The sequence below is a fragment of the Mya arenaria genome, chromosome 6 (assembly GCF_026914265.1).
Source record: "Mya arenaria isolate MELC-2E11 chromosome 6, ASM2691426v1".
NCBI classification, from domain to species: Eukaryota; Metazoa; Mollusca; class Bivalvia; order Myida; family Myidae; genus Mya; species Mya arenaria.
Genome location: NC_069127.1, coordinates 39,732,505 through 39,760,242, shown reverse-complemented (window position 1 = coordinate 39,760,242; position 27,738 = coordinate 39,732,505). Strand labels below are relative to the sequence as shown.

Below are 27,738 nucleotides of genomic sequence, written 5' to 3'. Positions count from 1 at the left end.
TGTAGTAACAAGAACAACTAACGTTATTCCACCTAAAATATAATACTTTAGCAAGGAGATAAACATGCGCCTGTAAAAAATGTAAAACTGACCAAAATAAACATGTTTTAGGAATGCATGTTTGAGGAACTGGAAGCAAACATGGCATAAAAAGAATAAATATAAAACAAATTACCAGAAAGTTTAGAAGTAAATCCACATTTGCGAAATTCACATCGACACACAAATATACGTTCTCATGTAAACCCGTTCTTATTTTTTTTACAAGCGGTATCATCGGAAAGTTTGGTTAATTATGCTTCCCCAAATCCTGAGACAACTTCAATTACTGGAATAGTATAGGCTTAATACAAATGTTAAAACCTATTTCTGTCTCCCTCATATTGCACACACTGGTATAGACAATTTTCCAATATCCCATTCTGAACAATAACAGCAGAATGCCTTTTTTCAAACAATACCCCAATGTTAACACTTATAAGAAAGTGCCAGCGATCAATTGTGGCTTTTGTCAGTATCCAGACGGTTGGAATTTCTGCCAAACGTCCGTATTATTATATTTTCAAATTCAATAAAGGTTTTACAAATGCACCAGCCCGCAGGTTAAAACTATTGGTCTACCGCGAGCCTAGAACATACTAAACAAGAAGCAATATGAATTGTTGAATGCAAGTAGGCTAGTTATTATCTATAATTTGTTGCATGTTTTAACATACAAACATACTCAAAATTAATACATTTTACAACTTAACTAAACTAAACTTATCTTTTTTAATTTAATCATTCTATTAAAATTAACAAACGCAAATCAATTGTTCTTGCACCTGATACCGTTACGCCATGTACCTTGTTAAGGTCGTGGAAAAGACTGTTATTTTAAGACTAAGTAATATGTTTCTTAAGTCATAAATAAAAAGATAATAAATAACTAGAAATAAAGTTACTTAGAAAATATTTTTCACTTGTGTTTATCGTCTTCAAGAACGCTTGTATTAAGTTACATGAGTATATAGTAGGTCTCAAGTTAAGATTGGAATCATGCAACCGACGACGTCAACATGATGACGACGCCATACTCTGACATAACCTGTATCTGTTATAATCGTAAGTTGAAAAGATAATTATTTTATTTTTTTGTCTGAACACTTTTATTTATCAGTCCATTTCTACAAGGATATCTCAAAAGACGTTAACAACCCCATTCGCAAGAAATGTGACACATTTTTCAAGTTGCATTTTTATCATGCACCTTTAATACAAATGCACGCTTTAACATAATTTTAACAAATACTATTTGTAGGCGTAATCAGTTTATAAAGGAGTCCGATGAAGAAGGGTCTTACGTAAGAAACTTTGACGAGCAACAACACTCATATAAGAAAACGTATGGTAAACCTAATTAACAAAAGTGAGATTCAAAACAGCATTGAACACTTAAAACAAAATACTCTGTCGGTACCGACAATACACTAAACGAAATTTTTATTTTTATTCAATTAATTGACTGTGCTGGCGACAAATTACAATATAATTTAATAATTTCCTTGATTCAGGGACATTCCCAAATATATGGTCAGATTTTACTATTGTGCCAGTACTAAAACACACCGTCGAATGATATGAATAGCGGTGGCACTGATTCCCTGTTTTGGAAAGCTGTGAACAATCGTTTTAAAAAAACGACTTAAATGTTTGATATTAAAATTTGAATAGTAAGCAGGCACCCAATTTTACATTTTTTTTAAATTTAACAACACTTTGAAATTAGTCATTACAACATTGTATTAATCACTCGGCGAGATGTTCTGCGAGAGTGTGGTTTTGTGTTGTGGTGGAAATCTAGTACCCTGAGGAAACCCACTTGTCCGACTTAGAGACCTCAAATCAATCTCACGTGCACCCAGGCAAATAAATATAATTCGGGCTGCCAACGTGAGAAGTGCGTGCGCTAATCACGGCGCTTAGATGACTACATATTGTCTAGTTCGAATGTCGAGTGTTTTTACTGAATTAACAGAAATGCATTATTGTACAAACTAATTTAAGAAGGGATAGAAATATTTTAACAATTCTTAGATAAATGTTTAACGAAGGAAAGTCATGCGTTAAGAATACGCGTAGGATAATATAATAAGTTCATGGGAGATATTTCGCCGATATTGTTCAATCTCTTCATAAATAATCTTCAGCCAACATTACATGCAAAATATGAATATGACGTAACATTAGACAATCTGTCAATATATCGAACTATTGTGTGCTACTTAGCAAACATCCGAACGACCGAATAGTCACCTTAAAATACTACAACTGCATTTACTACCATGGAAAACACATAGTGTTCCATTATGGTGACTAGTTAGTCAAGGAGATACATTTACTTATAACGATGTAAACATCAAATTTATGGACAGTTTTACCTGGGGTTTGTTATGAGCTCTGGTGATCTTTTCGAAAAAAAGTTGACAGTTTTTCAATGGAGATATATATATGGTAATATAATATTGTGTGTCACTTCGAATATGACAATTGATTTGAATAAACCTATCAATGATTTGAATTTACAATTCAGTGATTTGAACTTACCATTACATGATTTGGATATACAATTCAATGATTTGAATTTACTATACAGTGATTTGAATTTACCATTAAGTACAACCTTTTGATACGTACGTCTCCTCAATTTTCCACGGTTAGTTATTTTCTTTATTTACTCAGAACGGTTGAACCAAAAGTTTATTAGACACTCAATAACAAAATGAAGACGTCTTGCTGAAACTAGACGGTTCCTAATTTTGTTAAGAGGAAAGTTAGAATACTCAAGTATTGATTTAAATTAATAAACTGCTTCAACAATATTGATATATTATATTCAATGTACAGTTGCTTAAATGTTATCAAGGTCAACTGAATTGGATGCAAAATTTACCATATATGTTTAAAATGAATGGGTTCGCTGATGCAAAAAAAGACTTTTGTTGCCAACGTGCCATATTGAACAATTCAAGCTGAAATTAAAGGATGTAAACATTAAACAGTGGCATGAGGGAGTCCAGACGTCGTCGGCATTTGTGCAATTTAATACATTTAAACTTGCTTATTAATATAATATTACAAAAAGATTCCTACTTCGAAAACATTTTAATAAGTCTACGGTTTATTCATTCTGGTAAATGCACGGATATTGTATCCCATTTAGCCTAATTATTGTCCTTTATTCTTTAACAAGATAACTAAGTTTTCGAGCATTTTAATAAAATAATGAAAAACCGAAGACAACGTTAATTTCCAGTTATCACAGTTTTCCTAAGATGTCGTATTACAGTAAACTGTCAAGTTGTTACTGGCTTAATTATTCCGAAACGAAAACAAATCTTGGGAATTCAATTATCATAACAAACTACTGTCATATTTGGCAATATATCCAGACACAAATCAGTCTCCTATTCGCTCAAGGTCACACCTACAGATTTGTCAGACAGAGTAAGTTGGTCATGTACTGGCTGTGACGTCCACGTCAACTATTATTAGGTCTTGCATATGTTTTTTTAATTTGTTTCTGGATTAACTTTAAGGCGCCCCTAATTGTTTGCAATATATTTCATAAAGTGAGCATCAAACGTCCCGAAACAATAAACAATGACGGTCAATTAGAGTTCATCTGAAGAGTCGCGCTAAACTATATGCGAAAGGAACGTTATTTTGGAAATTACGTCGGTGAAATGTACCCCCAGCTCTTTGCACCCTGACGTTCAATTAAGACGTGTGAGAGTATTTACATTTCAACACATTGAAAAGTGTCGATTTGGTATTTTCATTAAACAAACAGTGAAATATCTTGTGCATGAGACTGACATATTTCTATAAACCACCGGAAATACATAATAATGCGACATTATAATAATTATCATCAAATGTCATGCTTAGGAACTTGTGAAGGATATGCAATTTCCATTTGAATTGAGATTAATTAACAGATTGCTAGCAGAGAGAAAGGTCAAATTCCATTGTTATTTGGAGAATGCGTTTATCAACGGCAAGATGCAAATGAGTCTGATTACAAACATATTTGACTTGTTTCCATTAGCTAACAACTCTGCCTTGTTTTCAAAAATACTCATTGCGATCTTCCAAAACTATAGTATTTCTTGGACATTAATTATCTATTCCAACTCCATTCAACCTTTAGCAGGCTATTCAACCTCTCCTTTTATTTCCATTTACCAATGAGTCTTTTGGCAAAATGGTCCTTCTGACCTTCTGAAACGAATGTAAATTATTGCATATTCTTGGAAATTCAATCATCAATACAATCTTCTGTCATATTGCTATAAGGTGTTCAAAAGCAATTTAATTTCAATTTCAATTTTACTAGTCAATTTCTCTATTCTAAATGGGATTATGTCACTTTGGTAAATCAAGAATAGTTCAAAATCATAAGGACAATACATTTTAATCTTAGTTAATATATTTACACAAGATCATTTAGGCACGTTCACTTTTATATACATATGCATTCAAGCATGTTAACATTTATATTCATGTACATACTAACATGTTCCAAATCATACACATTTACATACAAAAATGATAAAAAGTATTATTCATATACATGTACATACAAACATTTTACATTCATACACATTTCATAAAACATGTTGACCTTCATACACATATACATGCGATCATTTTATCATTGACATACATGCTCATTCACACATATTACGTTACTAAAACTGAGGGAAAAGTGCTCTTAAGTCGAACTATTGCAATGACATACACAAGTATTCTTTAATCCTGCTTGGCTTGTCGATATTAGTGTTTTCAATGTATCATTTGCACTTCTACTTTTCTTAAACTAAGCAGCATCAAACATCAATAACCATCCAGAAATATTTAGATATTATGCAAAATAGGGCAGACAAATTGATCCTTGTGTGTTTTTCCATTTCAAAAAAATGCAGATACTTGTCATTATAATTAAATTATCTCTGATCAGCCCTACCAGAAACATGTTAAGCAAATTTAAGGCAAAACAATGCGTCGCTCTTTTGTACTTGCCTCAGTCTCATGAGGATAGGTCAGGGAATAGAACTTGGAAAGTTATTCTTATTTGCATAAAGAAATGCAATATGTTTACAAAAACAGAAGTCTAATATCTAAATTCGACGGGACCTGCATTTTTATCGTGAATATGATAACAGCGATTTGACAAAGAACGGTGTGTGAGCACAACGCTAAACCCTTGCGCTTCTTGCTCAGGTGGTCTACAAAGTTGCCAAAATAAGATTAAATGTTTTTATTTGTTTTTTTCCAGAACCTTCAAAATCCATATACATTATGACATACCTAGCATATAACCGATTCCTATTTCTTAGTGTGTGTTCGATTAACTTTATTTTGAAGCCAAGAAGCCATACATCTTCCTTATGTTAAGCACAAACAAAAGCAAGAAGATATATCAAGGTAAAATCATGAATCAAAACAGTTCACTATATAAAAAACTAATTAATCGTATTTTCTGTTCGAACTGCTTCGAAGATATGGTAAAATATATGCTCTTAGCATTTACAGCAAAAGAAAATTAGAAATTTGACATTCAACTATTTTTGACAAACATGCTGATTACTGATTGTAACAAAATAGATATATCTATGTTGTTGCATCAAGTTAAAACAATTCTATACCACCTAAAGCTATAGGACGTTAGCAATGAACCATGTAAAACATGTTAAGTATGAAAATATGAAAACTTCAATCTATCATTGTCTTTAATTACTGAATATCAAACAAATTACTAGAAAGTTAAGAAGTAATTCCAAATTCAAGTAATTCACATCGACACACGATTATACCTTATCATGTAAACAAGTTCTTATTTGTTTTCAAGCAGTACCTGGGGAAGTTTGGTTTATAATGTTTCTCCAAAATCTGAGCCAATGGTAATTACTGAAATAGTATAGGTGTAGTACAAATGCACATAACTATTTCTGCCGCCCTGATTGGCATACACTGTACAAGCCATCTTCTTATATCATATTCCTAACAATAGCAATAGAAGGCCATTTGTCATTGTTTTATTCCACTGTTACCTCTTGTCAGAAAGTGCCAGCGATCAATTGTGGTTTTTGTCAATATCCAGACGATTGGGATTTGTGCCAAACGCCCGTATTATTTCATTTTTTTTCATATTCAATTTATGATTAAAAAATGAACAAACATGCAGGTTAAAATCAATGATCAAGCGCGCACTCATTAACGATTCCCACGTCACATTGAGAGTTTCAGCGCATTTAGATATTAACTTTCCAAATTTAGATTCAAAATGAGTCTTAACTAAACTCAATCTGTCTAACTTTGTTTAGACTTCGTTTGACATTATGGATGAATTTTTAATTCAAGGCCGAAACGGTATTTTTGGTACGAAATCGATATCTTAAATGATAAATAAAGCAGATCGGGAGGGATTGATTCACTTAAGAAAATCAAGAAAACGTAAGAAAAAATGATTCACTTGAGCGTATTCAATTTAAATTTTATCTCAATATCTTTAAAAATATTAGAATAGCCATTACTAAAGTGTCTTACCACGAAATCGACGTCAAAATGGTCTCCTCAACTACGACAACGATGCTGCCATCTTGACGTTATTTTCATTTGTTTTCTTGCAGGTTTGAAAGGTATTATATTTTTAAACACTCTTAATCATTTCTACTAGGTATATCTCGCATACATTTCATTCCTTATGAAACCTACAAATCAGTGTATATAGGATTTGACATGCGTCTTGGTTCTACCGTTTAATACAAAAAAATAAAAGGAATTTATATCCAAATTTGGACCGTTGACCAAGCGAGCCCTTGTTTGTTTACATGACAACTAGTGTAAGTTTTTAAGTGATTATTTTTTCAACATGAATATCGAAATCCTGTTTTGGTAAAACGTTTGACGCTATATAAAATCTATTTTACATTATAGTACTGAAGTGTTTTATATATGGAACATCGTATTATGTTTCACAAAGTGAGAAGCCAAAGATGTATATACAAATAGTGTTCATAAAGGGGGAATAATTGCTATCGTACACAGAAAAAAATGTTAAAGATAATTATAACATGCCTAAAAAGATATTCAAATAGTAGATTTACATAAAAGCGCGCGAAATTATATGCGAACGGAACGTCATTACGAAATGAAGGCAGTAAAAAAAAATGCCGGCTCTGTACGAGGTGAAGGTCGACTCAGACCTGAGACCAGGCTAAAATTTTACAGAAGTGAAAACTACCAAATAGTTCCATAACATTCGAAACAATGAACGTCATCAGAAAAGAATTCATCACCATCGTGAACCTTGTAAAAAAATGGACTATAATGCGACGTCTCTATATAACTGAATTTTATGTTAGGATATAGTAATTATGAAGGATATGCAATTCCTATTGATATTACCAAATAAATGCCTTGTTTTAGCAGAGATAGGTATCTAACTTTTTTGCAGAATGCGTTCCTCCCCGGTAAGATCCCAAAACGTCTGATAACGAACAGATTCATAGTGTTTCCAGTACGTAACAATTCCTCTATGTATGAAAAAATACTCATTAAGGTAGAAATCTATCATGAAATGCGTAGGAAATAATACGAACCTTTTGACTATAGAATGAAATAAAATGCAACTAAATTTGATACAGAAAGGCTGATAAAACCATTTCAATGTGTGGAGTTGGCAACTTTCTTTATTACCTATAAAATAATTTCTAAAAGGGCTCCATAACAATACTTTCTTAACTGTTTATAATTCAACGGCTTGTTATTTGTTCTATTTTAAGTATATTCAATAAGCTTATTAAAATGAAAGCAACTAAATAGACGATCGCGTTTTGTAATTAAATGAACAGACGAAGACGACGTAAATTACCAATTATCATTTCTGTAGACGCCGTTTTATGGATAATCGGAACATAATTTATAATTTAAACTCCTCTGCAAGGAATCTATTATTTATAAATACCAACTCCTGTCAAATTTTGGCAAGGTCTTTTGACATTAAATTATTCTCTGTTTCTATTTTTCAGTTAGTTTCACTATTTTAAACAGGATTCTGTCACTTAAGTGGATTATAAACCAATATAAGGACACGTCATTCGATGCTAACATTCATTCACGTGTGCATACAAACATGTTAACCTTCATACACATATGAATAAGAACATGTTAACATGCAAACACATTAGCATACGAACATGTTAATATCCATACACATGTACAAACAAATATGTTTACATTTATAAAATAATAATTACGAACATGTTAACATATATACGTATATGAATATGAATATTATTATTTTTTTGACATTTTCGTTTATTCAAACAGTAGGTACAAATGACATACACAAAACATGCAAAGTAACATTCATACATACGTATTCTACTGTATCATTTTAAAAACCCTGTACAAAATCAATGATTTCAAAGTTAGGAAAAAAAGGAAAGAAAAAAAATATATATAAAAAATAGACATGCAAGTATATCACAATATGTCAACGTATGCTTTATATTGAACTGTTATTTCTAGTATAATTTTATCGAAAAAGTAGTTACAATAAAAAACGTTCTACAACTGTCCAATCACTTTTTTTCTTATCTGATAATGTTGTGCTATTATAAATATCCAGAGACAGTCTAAGGCTATTTATAAACCCTGGCACTGTTGGAACTTTTTTTTTTCTTTTACACAAAAATGTGATTTTTTTAAATTCCAGGAACAATAAATCAAACCTGAAGTTGTTATTTCCAGACCCTAACAAAACAAACATACTATCTATGACAATATTTGGGTCAATGGAATACACATTTTGTAAAATATGTTGTAGCAAAGGCTGTATTTTATTACAATCCCAAAAAAGATAAAGGAGAGTTTCTTCACAGTGTTCACAAAAAGAACATAGTTTATCATCAACTAATTTCATTTTATAAAGCAACGATTTTGTTGGTAGTGTCCTGTAAATTATTCTTGTCTTTAACCATTGCATATACGAGTCTCTTGTGCAATAGAATACATAGCTATATGCAACTTTCCATTTTATATTGATATGTTCATATAACAACACCCACTTTTGTTGACTAGTTGGTGTATCAGTGTTTTTGATAAACGTTTTGTAAAGAAATCTATTTAGGTCATGTTTTACTAAAATAGGATATAAATAACAGTTCATGTAAGGGTTTTTACAAAGAGCAATGTCAATGTCTCTTAACACAATGATATTTTGTTTCATATATGAATTTATTGCAGATTTGAGCCCATTGTAATGTAAACAGTTCAATTTTTTGCCAGCAATCAATTCTAAAGCACTGAGACTATACATTTTTACCATTTGAATCGAATAAGTCTTTTACATAGAGTAACCCCTTATTATATAAGGCAGGTATAAATACATAGTTTCCCTTTTTAAAGTTATGGTTATAGAATAAAGGCATATGCAAAAACTGCTTTACTATTCATATTTTATCTATATATAGCATATATGCTTTTATTACATCTTTCCAAAAATTATCTTACAATTTTTGGCAAATATTTTCACAAAACATTTTACCACAATTAAACATCTTAACCACATCAAATAAACTGGCCATCACTTTGAAATATTTACTATCATTATGTACTATATAGTTTTTAAGCCATTTTATTTTTAAACTATACATATAACTCACAACATCTATCATATTTATACCACCTTCTGTAAAAGCTTTCAAAAACACTGTGCTTTTTATTTTAGGTTTTCCATCCCATACAAACTCAGAGAATAAATCATTGAGTTGTTTCATAAAATCGTTTGATGGATTTGGTAAGCTGATAAATGAATGTGTAAACAGTGGTAATAAAATTGACTTTACGACAGTAAGTCTCCCTATAGGTGTTAATTTCCTTCTTTTCCAATATCGAATGCTATTCTTCACTTTCAACAGTTTCTCATAAAGTTTAGTTCACACATTTTATTAAGATCTACATCAAAATGTACACCAAGTAGTTTAAATCTAGTATCACCTCATGACAATTTGAATTTTGTTTTAATGGATCTGGCAGAATATTCTAGTGTTCCAATTCAAACTAACTTCGTCTTATCAAAATTTACTTTTAAACCTGATAATTGTGAAAATCTATATAACTGCTCTATGACAGTTTTTACTGTTTTCTCTGTACCATCTAATAATAAAGATGTATCATCTGCAAATTGTGAAATCTTATATTCCTCTCCATCGATACATATACCTTTTATATCTTTACAATGTCTTATCTCAAAGGTATGGTTTATTGCTCTAACAACAAAATTGCCAATATTTTACCAAAATATTTTGTAAAAATTTACTGTGAATCCATCACATCCTGGACTTTTATCATTTTTCATATGTTTTAAAGTACATGATACTTCATCATATGTCAGAAGGCCTTCTAAGGAGCTTATCTGATGTTTGTTTAATACATTATAAACACAATTATCTAGTTCTTCTTGTAGATCAAGATCAACAGATTCCCTTTCACTGTAAAGATTTTCATAAAATTTGTAAGACTCTTTCAAAATTTCATCTTGTTCATATATAAAAGTGCAATCGTCTCTTTCAACAAATGGGATATGTTTATCAGCAATAGTTTTCTTTTCTAAGTTGCAAAAATATGAGGTAGCCTTCTCACCATTTTGTTTCCAGTCTGCTCTAGATCTAATTACAAAGCCTTTAAGCTTACTACCTCTTAATTTATTTAACTCAGTCTCTAAAATTATTAACTGTTCTTTATTATCTTCTGTAATATTACTGTGTAATTTTAAAATATCATTTAGCAATATTTCTTCTTGTTTATTTCTTTTTTTAGACTTGTAACTGGCAAAAGATATAGATTTAACTCTATTTTCCATGAGCAAAGTTTCTAAAAATAATTTATCATTAATTACAAACTGTATTTCTGATCTGTCCATTTCTACCACAAAATCACTATCATATACAGGAATACGATATTGTAAAATAACATCATCAATCTTTCTTTTTATACATTCTAAATATTCAATGTCTAATAAAAGTGAGTTATTAAATTTTCATAGTCCTTTACCATGTTTGGTTAAAGAAAAACATAATTCTAAAGCAATAATTGAATGATCTGATTTCTAACAAATATCTGTTTCACATTTCCTCACAAAATTTATCATATTATTTGATATCATAAATAAGTCAAGTCTACCCTGCTGAAAAGGGTTTAGTCTTCTCCAAGTGTAGGTTCTTTTCTCTCCGTGTAGTTCTCTATATGGATCTAGTATTTGTTTTTCAGAAATAGTATTAAACAATCTTTCCTGGCTTTAACATTACTGTTTATTGTTTTATAGCTTACATAGTCTAAATCTGGATTTAGCACTACGTTATAGTCTCCACAAATAATAAACCTATCAATATTATTCAATATCTATTTTATTGAAAATCATACTAAAAAAATCTGGACAATCTGTGTTTGGTGCGTATATATTAGCTAACAGAAAAGAAATATCATTATACAATAATTTTAACAAGAGAAAATTTCCATTATTGTCCTTAATTACACTGTTAATTTTAATGTCTAAATTATTTCGAAATAATATAGCAACTCTCCTAGCATTTGTTTTCCCATGGCTGTAAAAACATTCTACATTCCATTCTGAATATATTGATTTCTCAAATTCATAAATAAATTGAGTTTCTTGAACACAGACAATATCAAACTTTTTTCTCCAAGTAAATTAAATATGTCAAGGCGCTTTTTTGTATTATTTAACCCCATACAGTTGTAAGAACATATGTATAAATTAGACATAATGATTACATGTTGTGTTTAAATAACTATAAGAATATCTATAGTGTTTGTAACTACATTTAAATATCATGTCAACTAATACAGTTTTCCCAATGCATACAGTAAACATACATTGCATGTAAGAATAAAACAGAAAACAAGAAATACAGCCAGCGTGGAAATACATAATTTACACCTACTAGCTTTCACCCATTGCATAGAATACTATTATCATATGCAACAACAAACTGGTACATACAGTTCTTTTTTTTAAATAATATTTATCCTGAACAAAAATATATTCTATAAAGGGTTTTTAGAGCATTTCTAGCAGAAGGAAGTTAAATATTTTTATTATATAAAGTGAAAAAAAAACATTAAAAAAAAACAAATGTAGCTATAAAACAAAAAAAGTATAAAACCATCTTTATAATAACGTACATGTAGATATATTGCAGTACAAGGCCATTGACCCAAAATAAGAAAACACAGTCCAGTTAAAGCGATGTATCAATAAAACTATGATTGTATGTATAACTTTACAAAAGACATACATTTATACACACACATACACACATAAGTATCATATTTATAGAATGTTGAATGTTTAGAAAAAAAAAAACAATAGTCACATTTTAATATATACAAATACATCTCATTTGATTGTCATTCAGATTGATAAAATATATGGTGTCATAGTATTGAGCAATCAAGTTAACAGCATTTAATAAATATTAGATTATTTTGTCCTTCAGGGTTGGATTTGAATACTGATATAACCATTATAAGAAAAAATACAGAGACACTAAGACACTTATCTAATCGCACATGGCAGGAATTTATCGGTATACTATTTACATAATAAGTAATACTAGAAAAGAAGAAAAAACAAGCCGGACAAGATACAATAAGACAGAACGGGTGTAAATCATTAGCCCAAACTTTTTGACATAGGGTTCACCCCGACTGTCCATAAATCAAAAGATTATAAGGGCACTTAATTACACTATAATCCCAATGGAGACGACCTACATTAACCTAAATTAACATTCATACACATATGAATACGACCATGTAAACATTCATACACATGTACATACAAATAGGTGAACATGTATACAGATAAACCTATATGTCTTACACAAAAACATGTTTACATTCATGCAAATGTACATACAGAGTGTTAACATCCAAACAAATACACATACTAACATGGCAACATTAAGGTAAACTCGTATACCTACAAACAAGTTATATCATACCCATGCACATACAGACACGACCTTCGGACTCCACACACTTTAACCAGCCCAACTGCGTTCACACCCCGATAACGACATCAATCTTGCAATTCATTCCTTAAATATAAATCATTTTGAACTGACATTAAGAATTAAGATTTCTTGGTGATTTCCTTTCATCTTGTTTTCTACATAAGTAAGATCAACCACTCTACTGCACGCACATTTTGTATGACGATATGTCCTTGGGATGTTAAACGTAATGTAGCAACTTGGACGACTGTTATGCACTTCGATTAGAACTTATAAAATGACTAACACACTAATGCAGACTAACACCACTACTACTACGTAAGCTCAACAGCATCACACAAAACCTTGAGTAGCCATCATGATATATTCAAATATGCAAACAATGCAGAAAGAATCGTTCCTGGAGTAAGTTTTGCCACTTTATAAACAACAGTGGTTTGTCAGTTCTTTTAAGGCAAAAACATATAACATATTACACAAAATATGTTTAACACAAAGCAATTACCAATACAAAGGCATAAATAATAACGAAAAGACAGACACTGATAAAATTCACTTTCAGATTGATAGGAGTAGCTTTGAATCACAATGATACAAAGTGTACTCCTACTACGATAACTCCAAAACATTACGGCAAAATTGATATTCAAATTGGTTTTTATTCAACTATGTTTGACAAATGTGCTAATAAATATTCTTACAAAATGCTTGACACGCTATAATTCTGTTTCGAAGCAAAGTCAACTTGTACTTACTTTCGACCTTAACTTTAGCAAGGAAGGAAAATTGAACATGTTGAACTTGTTAAACGAACCGAACAAACGCATATTAATATAATAAATAATAAGCGAATAGTTATTTTGGAATTCCACATGATATTAACTCACATCGACAGAAGGATAAAGGTTTATCGACGAACCTTTATTTAAAAGCAGTATCAAGAATGTTTATTTAATGTTGTTTCTTAAAATCTTGAGAGAGCGACAGTTACTGAAATAATATAGGCTTAACACAAATTCTTAAACTTATTTCTTTCTGCGGTAATTGGCATGCCGACAGTTTTTCAATGTCCCATTATTCTTAGTAATAGCCGTAGAAAACCATACTTCAATGCATGTCCAATGTGGAGAAGAAACTTAAGCCAGCAATCAATTTTTGCTTTAGTCTATATCCAGGCGTTTGGGATGCAATGGTCATGTTGCCACATAAAGTGGTCTAAACGATTCAACTTAATTCACCAAAATGCATGGAAAAAGCAATAACGAGGTGTGTGGACTCATATGTAGTAGTATAAGAATATCATACCATGATTTCATTTAACCAATCAATGTTTTTAGTTATTCCAATCAATGATTTGAATTTACCATTCAATTGTTTGAATTTACCATGCGTACGTCTCCTCTATTTTTCACGGCCCATTACTCAGAACGGTTAAACCAAACGTTCATTTGAATCACTAAATGTGGAAATGAAGAAATAACCTAGTCTTATATGCTGAAACTGGACGATTCCTCCTTTTATGAATAGGAAAGTTAGAATACTAAAGTATTGACTTAAATTAAGAAACAGCTTCAACAATATTGATATAATATGTTTCATGTACAGTTGCTTAGATGTGATCAAGGTCAAATTAATAGGATAAGAAATGTACCATATAGGTTTAAAGTGACTGGTTTCGCTGATGCTAAGAGACTTTGTTGCCAAAGTGCCATATTTGATTGAACAATTCAAACTGAAATTAAAGGATGTAAACATTATATAATAACGTGTGGGAGTCCGGACGTCGTCGGCATTAATGCTATTTGTATTTGATGCATTAAAACTTGCTTATAAAATTAATAATAAAATTGCAAAAGACTGCTTCTTCGAAAACTTTTTTTATAAGTCAACGGTTTATTGATTCTGGATAATGCACGGATATTGTATCAGTTTAAGCCTATTTAATGTCCTTTATTTTACGACATGGGAAATAACACAAATTAACTAGACATATATTTGTTCACATTTTCCATAAAACAATTAATTGACTAGAAATATATATTTTATAGACATTATACAAAAATACTGTAATGTTCATAATACTGGCATGGCACATTCTATTACAAACATATTATGTTTGTATTGCACATAACAATAGTAAATCGATACAAAGGAAAAAATCATAGAAACTATAATGTGGAGATATTTGATCACAATGTTACTCTGCTAGGTTATGCCATAGTCAGAGAATAAGGGGAAAACCCCAAAGCGGCACGCCAACGACATGTGTTAACCAAATAAAAACTAATGCCTAATGCTGTGGTTACGATAATGTTTTGCGTAATTATATCCTTTATCCAAATCATTCCCAATTTCCACAAGCTTCAAATTCCGCAAATTCCTAATAGCCAAAAATTAGGGGATACACGGGAGAAACCTAGTGTTTAACTATTCGGGCTTAACCCTGGTCCCTAATTACATTCCAATTTTTGCAATTGTAACCAACAGCATTTAATGGATATATTCCGCCAATAACCTGCACGATCCATCCTCCCAACCCAGGTTCAACTCCATGGTCAAGGGAGATAGATCCTTAAATAAATTACTAGAATGATTGATCTTGCTAGGTTTATCCATAGTTAAGACCATCATATGAATGGCAACACAAGTCAGAAGCATGCCGCCTAGAATTTTCCACCACAGCAAATTTGTGTGAGCACTTCTAAACAAATTTGTTCCCCAAAATTAGCAGCTATTAATTGTGTTGCTGTGTGGTGAATATGCTCCATATTTGAGCTGGGACCGGCTCTGGTTCTGGATTGGCCCTTGGAGCCAACTCTTTGAACCGCCTGATCTGTAAACGAGATAAAGAGTCACATAATAAGTTTTTTGTACCAGGGAGATGCGCAGCTCTGATCATGATATTATGTGCCAAACACTCAAGTGTAAAACTTCTTAAAACCACCATTACATGAACATTTTTTGAGGTCATAGTGTTTATGACCGCCACCACAGATTGATTATCACAATTGAATTGAATTTTCTTGCTTTGCAGCTGGGCACCCCATAATCTAATGGCCACCAGCATTGGGAATATTTCTAAAAGCGTTATGTCTTTTGTTAACTCCTTCTCGTGCCAACTATCAGGCCACGCATCATAGCACCAGTTGCCCTCAAAATACACACCAAAGCCCAAGCCTTTGCCACCTGCACTGTCCGTGAAAAGTTCAACGTCTGCATTACAGCACCAAAAATGATCATGAAACATAGAAATTCCGTTATACTTGCTGAAGAAAATCAACCACATTTCCAGATCGGCCTTGATTGCCCTTGTAACCCGGAGATGATGATGCGGCTCTGACAATCCACATATGGAATTGATGAGCCTACGGCAAAAGGGACGACCTGGAAGAATTGCTCTACAGGCGAAATTCAAAGCACCAATGAGCGACTGCATTTCCCGCAACTTTACCCTCGATTTTGCTACAACAGACTCTTATTTTTTAACAATGTCCTTAATTTTCTCCAGAGGCATGCGTACAACAAGTTCGCCTGAATCAAGCTCTAAACCCAGAAAACAAAGAACAGTTACTGGACCCTCTGTTTTCTCGTCTGCCAATGGTACCCCCAAATTTGCCATACACTTAACAAATACAGACATCAGATGCTGACAATCGGTAGTATCACATCTGCCCCCACCCAGAAAATCATCAAGGTAATGTAATAAATTCTCACTCGATGCTTTTCTACGCACACAAAATTCTATAAAAGTGGCAAATTTTTCAAAGGTACTGCAAGAAATGCTACAACCGAATGGCAGGCATTTATCAAAATAAATTTTACCCCCAAAATGGAACCCAAGCAAATCAAAGTCATTTGGATGAACCGGCAAAAGTCGGAATGCACTCTTAATATCGATTTTGAAAAGCATTTCCCCTTGTCCCAGATCTTGTATCATTTCAACGGCCTTGTCAAAATTTGTGTACTGGACCGAGCAAAGGGCTGGGTCAATAAAATTGGAATTACCAACTGGATAAGGCAGATGGTGTATCATCCTGAAGTCTCCTGGGGTCTTCTTGGGAACCAGTCCAATAGGTGACAAGCGAAGATTCAAAAATGGACTTGAAACAAATGGCCTGCTACCACGACCTGCAGCAACTTCTTTCGCAATTATTTCTAAAATTATGCCCTGATTCAAGTTTGCAGACTTAAGGTTAGTTGCAAATGAGGATTGCCTAGGACCGCTGTAATACAAAGGAAAACCAAATGTAAAACCATCAAGTATGACTTTAGCCTGATCGCTTGGATAACCATGCAGTTCGATTTGTAATTGTTGTATGTGAATTGGGGAGGGCGCTAAGGACAAAATACCTGGAATATACGCATGATTACTACTGACGATTGTAAGACCCTCGCTGGCCATACACTCGTCCAAAGGTTCTACTGCCTTGCTGGCCCCTAATCCTGTATTGGGAACAAAAAATATTACTGTTCATTTTACCCATCTGGTCAAAATTATCGGGACTGGCACCAGTGGTACTGATGGCGAGAGAACAACCTGACTTGCCATGACGTGGCGACATGCATATAGAACATTTGTGGGCAAATCTACAGGGGTTCCAGTGACAGTACCCCCTGTTGAAATCAAGGCAAGAAGGCATTTTAGCATTGCCCAAAGAAGGATTAGAGTGTTGTCTATATGTTTGCAGGGGCTGAGGCATTGACATGATCCTCAGCCACAAATCAGGGTTTATCTTATCCCATGGCTGTGGAGACATAGCCTGCCGCAGACGGAACTGATCATCATAGGTACGCCATGCAAAAAATCGATAAAAGGACCAATACTATCACCTTCGGCCTCCGTTTCCCCTTCGTCCGCGTCCGGTACCAAACGCACCACCTCCGCCACCTCGCCTTCCTTCGTCGGCGGTACCGCCCTTGTCTTTGTTTTCTTTGGAGCGGGTTCGGGGTTAGATTTAACCCGTTTCCGGCCTTTACCCCTGCCTGGGATTATGAAAAGCTTGCAAAACTAATTTGAAAACTATATTAAATTTAGAAGATTGTTGAAGATTAAATTGGATAAAAAAACCTTTTTTGCGAGATAACGAAAGTAAATCTAGGAAATTTCGAAACCGGAAGTGAAAGGGAGAGAACTCCTAAATGCATTCGCAACCAAATGGTTCGAACCAACCGGTTCGCCCCGATTATGAAAATGGCGGATGTTCCCATGCGAAAATAAACGCGATTACGGTACACGACCTAATCGCCATTATTCCTAAACAAGATAACTAAGTTTACGAGCATTTTAATCAAATAATAAAAAACTGAAGACAACGTAAATTTCCAATTATCACATATTTCCTTACATGCCGTAAGACAGATAACTGCCACGCTGTTACTGATTTAATTCTTCCGAAACGAAAACATTTCTTGGAAATTCAATTATCATAACAAACTACTGTCATATTTTGCAAGATATCCAGACACAATTCAGTCTCCTATTCGTTTTAAGTTCACACCTACAGATTCTTCATTGTGTAATTCTGCAAATATGCAGACAACGTATAGTTGATCATTTATGGGTTGTGACGTCAACATCAACTATCATTAGGTCTTACATATGCTTTTAAATTTGTGAACTCTTCCTGAATGTAGGCTAGTAAGTAATTGCATAAGAAATAAATAACCATTCAAACAAAATTCTGCCATCTCTCCGAACTGCATCATATACCTTTTAATTGAAATGCTGCTATGTTTATACTTTTGTAAGGCGTTCCGATATGTTATTCGTTTAATTCTTTATGCCTGCTATGTGTATACGTTTGTAAAATATGTGTAACAGAGTTCGCTCGCAAATGTTTTAAACAAATCTGCAGACAAATTATTTTAACAAACGTCGTTATTATGTTTTTTCTATATTAAATAAATCATGACATGATATTTATACGTTTTATTCGAAAAGTTAAAAGGTATAGTATATTTCGAATAACCTGTTTGATTTTGTCAAATATGGCGATTTGACGACAATTACATGTTACATAACACGAGCGTAATTTATTAAGAATAATGTTTACTTTAAGGCGCCTTTAAGTGTAAGATCGCAATATATTTCACAAAGTGAGCATCAAACCTCCCTAAACAATAAAAAATGAGGTTTATTGTAGTTGTTCAGAACAGTCGGGCAAAACTATATACAAAAAGAATGTTATTTTGGAAATGACGTCATTGAAATGTGCCCCCAGCTCTTTGCACGCTGACGTTCAATTAAGACGTGTGAGATTATTTAGAATTCAAAACTTTGAAAAGTATCGGTTTGATATTTTTATTAATTGAAACAGTGAAAATTCTTGTGCATGTGACTGACATATTTCTATAAACCACCAGAAAAAACGTAATAATAATGCGACATTATTATAATTATCAACAAATGTCATGTCTAGTTAAATGTAAAGAATATGCAATTTCCATTTATATTGACATTATTTTAGAGATTGCTAGCAGAGAGAAAGGTTACAATCAATTGTTATTTCGAGAATACGTTAATCAACGGCAAGATGCAAATGAGTCTAATTACAAACATATTTAACTTATTTCCATTAGCTAACTACTCCTCCTTGTTTTCTAAAATATTCAATGTGATCTTCCAAAACTAGAACATTTCTTGGACATAAATTATCAATTTCAACGCCAGTCAACCTTTAGCAGGCTATTCAACCTCGTTTTCTATTTTCATTTACAAAATGTGCCTTTATAGTTAAAGTATTTTGGCAAAATAATGGTCCTTCTTCCTTTTTTGGCCGTCCAGTGATTTAAACTCATCTGAAACGAATGTAATTCTTGCATATTCTTTGAAATTCAATCATCAATACAAAATTATGATAAGGTGTTCAAAAGCAATTTAAATTGCATTTCAATTTGTTGAGTCAATTTCGCTATTCTAAATGGGATTCTGTCTGTACCCAATCATACACATTTACATTAGACATGATATCATTCATTTACATTTACATATACACATGGTAACATTAATACACAGTTCATAAAAACATGTTAACATTACAAAAACTGAGGAATTACAGTTCTTAGTAGGGATGCAAACGAATTTCGAATATTCGAATATGAATATTCGATCAAACGTTTGGTATTTGAATGACAAAATCGGTATTCGAATATTCGATGTTTTGTTGTTGAATAAATAGAATAATAAACCTTTTGCCTACAACTCTGTTGTTGTGTTTAAAGTTCGTTTATCTTGTTTTTACAACGATTGGCCCATACTGCCAGAGGTGTGAATGTGATGACAATACACTAATCACGCGTCGAAGTGACACAAAAAATCAATTATTTTCTGTAATGCCTATGCCAATTAAGGAATAAACAAGTTTGCGAGTTGGTTTGGTTTTTCCATAGTTTTATTTAGTACAGGTCAATCCCAGAACGCTGCTGTTCGTCCTACGGAAAGACCCTTCATTGGCGTATAACGCCATTTGACCAGAAATCCATCTAAGTTCACGTTGTTTACAAATGTGAAGGCACAGGAATATAAATGATTTTTTTTTCTCATAATGTATTTCTTATTGTCTTTCTGAAATGAGGAATTTCAGAGGTTCATTTGGTGAAATCCAGGGTCCGCCGCGCGTAGTGGTTACGACAAAGTCGGGCTTAAATGTCCCGGCTATTACTTGAGCGAATATTATAATAGTTTAGTACAACTTTTATAGCATGTATTTCGGTAATTTAATATTCGAATATTCGTTCCAAAGAATTACCGAATATTCGAATATCAATTTTGCCATTCGTTTGCATCCCTAGTTCTTAGTGATTTCCCTTCATTTTGTCATTTTCATAAGTGAGATTAAATAACTGGCCACCTTTACGTCTTGTACAATACTTGGATAGCACAAAGCACTGATATTGAACGGTAATCCTTCCATGTCGAACTATTGCAATGACATACATACTGAATGAGATACAGTATTTTTTTATACCTTACTCATTTGTCCTTTTTGGCTTGTCGCCAGAGGTGTTTTCAATGTATCATTTGCACTACTCTTCTTCTTTAACTTAGCAGCATCAGACATCAATTCAAATAGCCATCCAGGAATATTTAGATATGCAAAAAATAGCAGACAAATTGATCCTTGTGTGTTTTTCCATTTCAAAATTTGCAGATACTTGTCATTATAAACAAATTATCCCTGACCAGCCTTTACCGGATACATGTTAAGCAAATTTAAGGCAAAACCATGCGTCGCTCGTTTGTATTTGCCTTAGTCTCATGAGGATAGGTCATGGAATAGAACATAGAAAGGAATTCTTATTTACATAAAGTAATGTAATATGTTTACACAAACAGAAGTCTAATATCTAAATTCGACGGGACCTGTATTTTTATTGTGAATATGATAACAACGGATTGACAAAGTGCACAAAGCTAAATCCTTGCACACCTTGAACCTTCCGAATCCATACACATGATGACATACCAAGCACATAACCGATTCTTATGTCTTAGTTGGTGGTCGGTTAACTTTACTATGAAGCCAAGAACATACATCTTCTTTATGTAATGCACAAACAAAAGCAAGCGAACATATTAAGGTAAAAGCATGAATCAAAACAGTTCACGATATAAAAAAACTAATTAATCATATTTTCTGTTCGAATTGCTTCGAAGATATGATACAATATATCCTCTTAGCATTTACAGCAAAAGAAAATTAGAAATTTTACATTCAACTATTTTTTGACAAACATGCTGATTACTGATTGTAACAAAATAGATATATTTATGTTGTCGCAACAAGATAAATCAATTCTTTACCACCTCACCTAAAACTATAGGACGTTAGCAATGAACCATGTAAAACATGTTTAGAATAAAATATGAAAACTTCAATCTATCATTGTCTTTAAATACTGAATATCAAACAAATTACCAGAAAGTTTAGAGGTAATTCCAAATTCGAGTAATTCACATCGACACACGATTATACCTTATCATGTAAACAAGTTCTTATTTGTTTTCAAGCAGTACCTGAAGAAGTTTGGTTTATAATGATTCGCCAAATTCTGAGCCAATGGCAATTACTGGAATAGTATAGGCTTAGTACAAATACACAACTCTGTTTCTGCCTCCCTGGCTTGGCATATACTGTACAGGCCGCATTCTAATATCCTATACATAGCAATAGCAATAGAAGGCCATTTGTCATTGCTATATTCCCCTGTGAACTCTTAAAAGGAAGTGCCAGCGATCAATGGTGGCTTTTGTCAGTATCCAGACGACTGGAATTTCTGCCAAACGTCCGTCTTATTTATTTATTTTCAAATGCAATTTACAATTAAAAAATGATCAAACATGCAGGTTAAAATCAATGAAGAAGCGCGCACTCATTAACGATTTTCCACGTCAGAGTTTCTGCGTAATTTAGATTCAGCTTTCTATATTTAGATTCAAGATGAATTAAAACTAAACTCAATTTGTCTTTCGTGACGTTTAGACTTCGTTCGACAATTATTGATAAAACGTCTATTTAAAGCCGAGACAGTAGTGTAGTAAAGTAAATAATAAATAAAGCAGATCTGGAAGGATTGTTTAAGAAAACATAATACACTTGAGCGTATTCAATTAAAGGTTTATGTCAATATCTTTAATAAATATTGGATTTTAGCCAACACTAAAGTGTCTTTACCGCGTAATCGACGCCAAAAAGGCCTCCTTAACTACGACAATGATGACGCCATCTTGACGTTAATTTCTATTTGTTTTCTTGAAAAGTTGAAAAGGTATTATATTTTTCATTTCTACTAGGTATATCTCGCATACATTCCATTCCTTTAGAAGCCTACAAATCGTTGTATATAGGATTTGACATGCACCTTTTTAATACCGTTTAATACAAAAAAACATGAAGGGAATTTTTGGACCGTTGTAACGCGAGCCTTTGTTTGTGTACATGACAACAAGTGTAAAATTATTTTTATTAACATGAAGATCGTATTTCTTTTATGGTTAAACGTCTGAGGCTATATAAAATCCATTTTACGATATAGTACTGCAATCTTATATATAAAAGATACCTGCTAAATTGTAACATCGCAATATGTTTCACAAAGTGAGTATCAAAAAATGTATATATATATACAAATGGTGTTCATAAAGCGGAAATAATTTCGAAAAAAAGATTTTTTGTGTAAGACAATTATAACATGCCTAAAAAGATATTAAATTATTTCTAATTGTTGATTTTCAGAAAATAATATGCGAACGGACTGTCATAACGGAATGAAGGCATTTAAATTGTTTGCCGGCCCTGTGCGAGGTGAAGGTCGATTCAGACGGGAGACCAGGCTAAAATTGCACAGTACTGTAGTGAAAACTATCAAATAGTTTCATAACACTCGAAACAATGAACGTCTTTAGACAAGATTGCATCACCATCGTAAAACCTTTGGAAAATAAAAAATGGAATATAATGCGACATCATCATATCAACGAATTTTATGTATAGTAATTGTGAAGGATATGCAATTCCCTTTGGTATTGTCAATAAATATTCATTGTGTTAGCAGAGATAGGTCTCTAATTAACCAGTCTTTTATTGCATAATGCGTTCCTACCCGGTAAGAACCCAAACATTATGATAACGAACAGATTCATAGTGTTTCCATTACATAATAATTCCTCTATGTATGAAAAAATACTCATTCAGGTGGAAACCTACCGTGAAATGCGTAGGGAATAATACGAACCATTTGACTAAAAAATGAAATAAAATGCAACTAACTTTGATATAGAAATGCTGATGAAACCATTCCAATGTGTGGATTTGGCAACCCTCTTTATTACCTATGTAATAATTAGTAAAAAGTCTCCAAAACAATACTTTCATAAATGATTTATAACTCAACGGCTTGTTGTTTATACTATTTTAAGAACAGTTAATGACCTTATTAAGATGAAAATGGCAAAACCAACTTTCGTGTTTTGTAAGTAAATGATGAACAGATGAAACAAACGTAAATTACCAATTATCATATCCGTAGATGCCGTTCTATGAATAATTGGAACATAATTCATAATTTAAACTAACCTAAAACGAATCTATTTCTTGGAAATTCATTTATAAATACTAGCTCCTGTCATACTTTGGCAAGGTCTTTAGACATTAATTAATCTCTGTTTCTATTTTAATCAGTTAATTTCTCAATTCTAAACAGGATTCTGTCACTTTAGTGGATAATACACCAAGATAAGGACATGTCACTCTATGCTTGCATTCGTACACGTGTGCATACAAACATTTTAACCTTCATACACATATGAATAAGAACATGTTAACATGCAAACACATTTACATACGAATATGTTAATATCCATACATATGTACATACAAACATGTTTGCATTCATAAAACAATAATTACGAACATGTTAACATTTGTACGTTTATAAATAGGATAATGTTAACATTCATACACATATAAATACGAACATTCACATGTACACACAAATAGGTGAACATTCAAACACAACAACCTATATGTCTTACACAAAAACATGTTTAGATTCATGCATATGTACATCCAGTATGTTAACATTCATACACATACACAAACTATCATGTTAACATTAAGGTTGACTCGTATACCTTCAAACATGTTACATCATACGCATGTGCATACAGACACGACCATCTGACTCAACACACTTTAACCAGCCCAACTGCGTTGATAACCCGATAATGACATCAATCCCGCAATTCATTCCTTAAATATAAATCATTTTAAACTGACATTAAGGAATAAGATTTCTTGGTGATTTTCTTTCATCTAGTCTTCTAAATAAGTAAGATCAACCACTGTACGTCTTGTGATGAAACAAACGCTATCAGCACAATACACTGAACTGTTGTAAACGCTTATAGAGTGAGAAACTATATATGAGGGGCCGTGTCTACTGCATACACATTGTATATGATGTCGTTGCGATGTTAAACGTAAGGTAGCAACTTGGACGACTGTTATGAACTTTGTGATTGTATCTTGAATTAGAACTCATTTAATGACATACACACTAATACACACTTACACTACTTCTCTTCGTAAGCTCAACAGCATCACACAAAAACTTGAGTAGCCATCAAGAAATATTCAAATATGCAAAAAATGCAGAAAGAATTGTTCCTGGAGTAAGTTTTACCACTTAAAAAGTTGCAGATATTTGTCATTATAAACAACAGTGGTTTGTCAGTTAACATTCTTTTGAAGGCAAAAACATATAATTTATAACACAACTATGTTTAACATAGAGAAAAGCAATAACCAAAATAAAGGCATGAATAATAACGAAAAGACGGACACTGATAAAAATCGCTTTCAGATTGGTAGGAGTAGCTTTGAAGAAAAATGATACAAATTGTACTCCTACTATGATAGCTCCAAAACATAACAGCAAAAGGAAATTCAACTTCTGATATTTAAATTGTTTTTTTTTTCAACTATGTTTGACAACTGTGCTAATAGTTATTCTAACAAAATGCTTGAACGCTATAATTCTGTTGATGAAGCAAAATAAGTCAACATATACTTACTTTCGTTCTGAAGCTTTAGACTTTAGGAAGGAAGGAACATTGAACATGCTGAACTTGTAAGACTAACCGAACGAACATTGCATGAAAAAGCATATTTATATGTGGAAACAAATATAAGCGAATATTTGATAATGTTATTCCACATGCCATTTCCGCACATCGACAGAAGGATTAACGTTTTCATCCTATCGACCATTTTTTTTTCAAGCAGTATCAAGAATGTTAAATCAATATTGTTTCTCCAAATCTTGAGACAACGACAATTACGGAAATAATATAGGTTTTTAACAATTGCTTAACATTAATTCGTTCCGCGGGAATTGGCATGCAGACTGTTTTTCAATGTCCCATTATTCTAAACAATAGCAGCAGAAAACCATGATTCAATGCATGCCCAATGTGGAGAAGAAAGAAGGGCCTGCGATCAGTTGTTGCTTTAGTCTGTATCTAGGCGTTTGAGATGCAATGGTCATGATGCCGCATAGCGTGGTATTAACGATTCAACTAAATTCACCAATATACATGGAAAAAGCATTGACGACGTGTGTGGACTCATAAATAGTAGTAAAAGAAACAATGCGAGTGTAAGTAAGATATTGACTTTCTAGTAACTTTACCTAGTTTTGTCTTGGAAGCAGGTGGAAGAATTTAAATGTGTTGGCAAGAACCTTAACTCGTCATACAATACCTATTATAACAGCCAGCAACCCAATTGTTTGAAAGCCTTTTTAATGCATCGCTGGTTCTTGTCTAGTATAAACATACAATTTATGCTATTTTAAGCACACCAAACTGATAGGAGATTTTCGCTTGTAATCAAATTATGAACACCTTACCATCCCTTAGATGCATAAATCAGGAGTAATAAATAACTTTCATTCAATATCGCTTTAATCACTTCATGCGATGTATTTATTACTATTCGTAATTCAGTCATAATCATATTAAAACTGCCACAAAATTTTATCTCTCATCGTAATTATTTTTCATCATTTAGTGTCACATCAAAACCGTTACCATACTACCATTTTGGAAGATAAAAACGTTGTTAAATTACTATAAAGAGCAAAAATACTAAAACATTTTTTATTAATTTAATAAAACTTTGGATAAAATATCCGTTCCTCTCCCATCTTTAATTACCCTGAGTCCTACATTTACAAATATATGTTGGCATTTATCCATATCCATTTATAGTTTTCAAGCTTATTTCAAAGAACTCAGCTCATTATAACATGATAGCATGATTACATTAGAATAAAAAGTATCATATTCTCTGCAAACCATTCCACTATTTTTTCCAACAAAGCGTTCAGGGTCCCACATACCACATATAGGAAACAAAATCTATATAATGGAAATGACTATTTTCATAAAAACAATTGTTTAGAATGCGAACATTTTAATTAAACAGGAATCATCTATTTTATATAAAGACCATGATACCACAAACAATCAAAAGAGGCTGCACATAATCACAAATGTTTTGTTATAAAAATAATATTTATTTAAACTTTGAACTTAAACCCAATATCGAAAAAAAGAAGTGTCAAACGTGAATGTGAAGTGTCATACAAAGCCTCTGATTTTAAATTGAGCATTTCGTGCTTTTAATGCCGAATTCCTTGTCATTGTCAAAGTTTATCTTTCTTTGATAGTTTTGTTTAAGTCGGTTTAAGGGGGGGGGGGGGAGGGGGAAATCAGCATATTTGTAAAGAATTAACATATAATTTTTACATTTTTACAAACAATGTTTATTTTGACATTTAAAATATTGAAACACATTCATTCCGCTATCAGATTAACTAACATAGTGTATAAATTTATTTCAGTTGGAGTCAATGAGCCACATCTTTTATGGGTTTATTTTCACCTTTTTTGGCCATCTTGATAGCCGTCTTGTTTTTAAAGCATCTTTGGAAACTATTCCTTTTCTTAGAACATAAAACTATCAAAAAACTTCAAACATCATACCTTAACTTTATGCAATAAACAAAATGGTGTTATTCGGGGGCACGGGACACCTCTTGCCTATTAAACTAATAAGCTAGTCCTCTGCCCTTTCCATTAACAATT

The 27,738-nt window shown here is 32.4% G+C and overlaps 1 protein-coding gene across 3 annotated transcripts in view; it reads right to left on the bottom strand.

Moving 5' to 3' along the window:
• The window catches only part of LOC128239038 (cubilin-like), a 159,729-nt gene extending 137,683 nt beyond the window's left edge, over positions 1-22,046 (bottom strand). For 2 of the 3 annotated variants that reach the window (XM_052955465.1, XM_052955464.1), the window contains exon 1: positions 176-531. The gene's annotated coding sequence lies outside the window, so the exon portion shown is untranslated. Of the gene's footprint in view, positions 1-175; positions 532-22,006 lie in introns of those variants that run through there. The other variant, XM_052955466.1, reaches the window with a different exon arrangement.
• Between the last annotated feature and the right edge of the window lie 5,692 nt (positions 22,047-27,738).